The 4,289-nt window shown below is 35.9% G+C and overlaps 1 pseudogene; it reads left to right on the top strand.

Annotated features, from left to right (window-relative positions):
• Nucleotides 1–1,069: 1,069 nt before the first annotated feature.
• LOC114841505 lies at nt 1,070–2,996 on the top strand (annotated as a pseudogene).
• The last annotated feature ends 1,293 nt before the right edge of the window (nt 2,997–4,289 follow it).

Genomic DNA, 4,289 nt, shown 5'->3' with positions numbered 1-4,289 from the left:
ATCAAAGCTCTATTATACAAATTAATTTTTTAACATTGATTGGACTGGATTATTTTTTGTCATGCATCAGTTACTTACCGTTTTGAAACTGTAACAATTTGTAAGCCGCGTCCATCAATCTCGGGTCACCTTGATTAGTTAATAACTCATTAACTAATGCTCGGAGCAAAAAGTCAAAAAGGAACTTTGGACTCAATATGACAACCTCTTTCACCATTTAATGGTTCCAATGATCATTTTGAGACACCTTGTATATATATTTGCTAACTGTCATTGACACACCATTGAAAAATCGAAAGCATCTATTAGTCAATTGCTGGTTAATATACATATTTGGGAAAAGTTATCGAAACGCAACAACGTTTGCATTCGTCAACATCCGAATAGCCAAAGAGAGCTCTCGCAGGTTATCACCGGTATGACAACTGGTGTGATTGACCATTGCGACTTATTTGGGTGTTTCAGACAATATTTGATTGCATGATGGTATAAATGATAGTATCGTTACATGTCAATGTGAGATATTTTCTTCTTATCAATGTTGGAGCCATGAGTTTCTTGATACAAGTAAAGACATACTTCTCAAAAAACTTTTTTTCTCAGTGTAATTAACGGTAATTTTTTTCCAGATCTTTCCAGATCGATCACACATTAACCTGATGAGACATTTCTAGAGGTATCTTGTCGATAAAGTGGGAGACTATATCCAGGATACGGCTGTTCCGCAAGAGTTTGAAGCATTCAAGGCCATTTGGGAAATTTAATGCTGGTCTCCTGATCAGAAAAGATGTTCGATCTTCATTCCAACATTATCTAATTATCATTACTACACGTATTATTACTCAGCTTTGATCTTTCCTCCCGCTTAATAAGTGCCATTGTTTTCGTATTCACCATTCAATTATTCTCTATTTTGATGAATTGACGCAACAGAATTCATGTGACAAACACTCATATTCTTCACATCCATTAGCATATTGCATTCACTCTCCAAGATAAATACTACGTGCAATTCAAGTGAAATCGAAATGGAATCATCAGTTCCGTCTGAAATATCGTACACATAAAAATGTTCGGTACGAGGATAAACTCGAAACTGTATTTAATCATTTTTCGAATCGTCCAAATAATTTGTTCTATGTCGGGTTTATCACCGTGCAGCATAAATATAACACTTCAGTTATTGAAGAAAATAGACTACACCTTCGCACTGTCATATTCCTGAGATGTGCATACAATATCTCGTTAATCATCTTCTTCTCCGCAATAATTATCTTCGCTGTACCCCACATGACTGAACTATCATATCCCAACAACTCAAAAACTGTAATGGCTATTGTTATAACACATGCTATAGCCGGAAATTCATGCGCCATCATGATTATTATCTTTTACTCCATTTTCCAAAGACGTATCATAAACATTGGAAATCGATTGAGTGAATTTGACAAAGAATATGGATACAAGCTGTTTGGAATGAAGAGCAGTGAAATTGGAGACGTTCAGAAATTCATAACAATTATCTTCATGTTATTCATTTGGAGTGGACAAGTGACGTCGTCGTTGATAGCAACACCACGATTATTCCTTGTTACTTCGGGTTTATGCACAGCAGTTCTGGGTTAGTTTTTAATACAATATAGTTTGATCATTAATATCTTGAGAGATCGATTTGACGGACTCAACAATGCTTTTCTGGCCATATCTAAATGCCCAATTGCATTCCAAGAAGCTTCAATATTTTCTGGATACCTCATGAACGATCGCTTGACTGTTCAAAATTTCGTCATGATCAAAAGAGCAAGGAACAGACTATATGAAATTTCACGTCAAGTTTCGAAATTCTATTCTTTTCCAGTTTTGGTTGCGGTTTTCTATTGCTGTTGCAGTTGTGTCGAGAGTACTTATTTTCTCATTATGACTCTGGTACATTTCGACGCATCTTTCTGGAGTTTGGATACAATAAATTCATTGTTCTGGATAACAATGTGTGCATATCCTGTCACAGTTTTGAGTGCGAGTGTTAATACATTTCATGCAGAGGTATGTATAACTCCAAGAGAACATGCATTTAATAAGTGGCAAATTGCTTTCGTGACAACATAATAAATTTTTTCAACGGCAGACGATGTAATCATCGATCTCATGATTGAACTCGGTCAAGATGACATTGGGAAAAATATTTTAAATCACAATTGGATTCATTTGAACAATTATTTTTTCAGTTCACATATACACAAATATATACACATATTCGGACATGGTCTAAAAATAGTATTTTTGACACTGCTGCTACGTTCACCTCAAGTCGAAAAGTGCCGTTTCATTTACTCGTAAACGAAAAGTGTTTTCGTTTACTTTTAATTCGAAGGTCCCGGGTTCAAATCCCCGTTTGGACTATCAATTTTTTACAGTAAAAATTTTCTGATTATCCATATTGAGAAGGATCCCGGTTCCCTTCCTACGTCATCCAAATCCCAACCAATCATTTCCTGTGACGGTCCAGTTTGGCCGTTAGCTGAACGTAACATCACTGTCAAAAAATCCGTCTCACTCGTACCGAAATATACTATTTTAAACTCCTGAGGCCAAAATTACTTGTCCTGACACAAAAAAAGGATATTTCGGATTTGACGGATACATTCGCAAGCAAAAACATTTCAATGATGGTTGATCAGTCAAATTTTTGGTTTAGACGGATCGAACTGCAGACATCATTTATGAAATTGTGGAGAACTACGTTTCTACTAACAATATCCAGTCCGAGGTGAATAATTTTGCTATTGAATTATTACACAAGAGGGTGCAATTCACTGCATGTGGAGTTTTTTTATTGGATTGTTCATTACTGCATTCAGTAAGAATTGAGAAGTTCATTCTTAGATGATGTATTAATCAACTATTACAATTGAATGAGAGGTTTTTACCTTCAGATTTTCGGCATGATTGCAACGTACCTGCTAATTCTTCTGCAATTCAAACCATCAGAGGGATAATGACATTGAGAAAATTAAAGTTAAGAACTATTATAGTACTATCGACTATATGCACAACTTATGAAATCCAAACCAGCGGGTGTTGCAACGGAATAGACAGCAAAGGCTCATGACAAACGACGAAATTGGGTGAGTGATACAAAAATGAAGGAATATCATCAATCATTCTTGAGTGGAAATGAATCGATAGGAGTATTAAGTGAGAATATTCCTTTCTATCGTAGATTATATCTGAATTAAAATAGATTAGACACTATTATTTCGTGTTCTAAGGGGGAAGATTGCAATGAAATTTGAAAGTTGCAGTTTCTATCATGCCGATGACTTTGGTACTTATTTTTTATACTCAAAAAATGGGAAAAATCGAGTCTCAATTTTTTTATTGACGACATGTGGCAGTACAGAAATAAAATCTTCAAAATAGTCCCCTACCAGGGTTTTCAATGGATCGCCTGAAATTTTGGTTTCCACACTTATAATAAAGTGATGAAAAAAATATGTGAACTGTAATGATTTTTCTTTGGCCTCAACAAATACGCAATAAACCTTAACCCAAAATTCTCGATTATCCAAACACGGCCAAATCATTACCTTCGTTCTCGTAATCCGACAAGTCTGAAACGCCAAAAACCATAATGCTAAAACTGGACTCCGAGAAGAATCAGCACCTCATTCAATCCTTATTTCGAGTGTTTAGAGCGCCAGCCGATTTAGAGCAACGCGGAATCGACGAACCGCACACGGAACCGTATTTTCTTAAAACTAAATACTGATTGTTCTCAAAATCCAATAACGACAAAACACATAACACAAACCATACGCAGAAATGTGGATTACGAGGGTACGGGATTTACTCGGTTGCTCACTGTGCGGGTCGTGGAGAGAGGGGTGGATTCGTGGACGAGAACATCAATTAATAAAGCCAATCATCGATCGAGAAACCAATAAACCAATGCCTTAAATTCTAAACGGGATAAGTAAGGTCGATATTGAATAATAAAACATAATTGTACTGACGTGTTTCGCTATTGCCGAGATTAATATAAAATCGTAAATTCTTGTAAATACAAAATTACATGGATGTGACTCCAAATAATCTGAATTATTATAAAAAGGTCCATTAAAATCTAGAAGACTCGAAAATATATGAATAATAATTTTAAGTATGAAAGAAAAAGCGATCTCCACCCAAAGCCGATAGAAAGAAGCAAAAGCATTGTCTACGAGGGGAACACAAATCTGAGAGAGATATAGAGAGAGATAGAGCGGGGTAGTGGGAGGGAGGGAAGCGGG

Source organism: Diachasma alloeum, unplaced genomic scaffold (assembly GCF_001412515.2).
Source record: "Diachasma alloeum isolate Michigan unplaced genomic scaffold, Dall2.0 Dall_scaffold_00620, whole genome shotgun sequence".
In the NCBI taxonomy this organism is placed as follows: domain Eukaryota; kingdom Metazoa; phylum Arthropoda; class Insecta; order Hymenoptera; family Braconidae; genus Diachasma; species Diachasma alloeum.
Note: the sequence above shows the minus strand (reverse complement) of the source record. Positions and strands in the feature narration are given on the sequence as shown.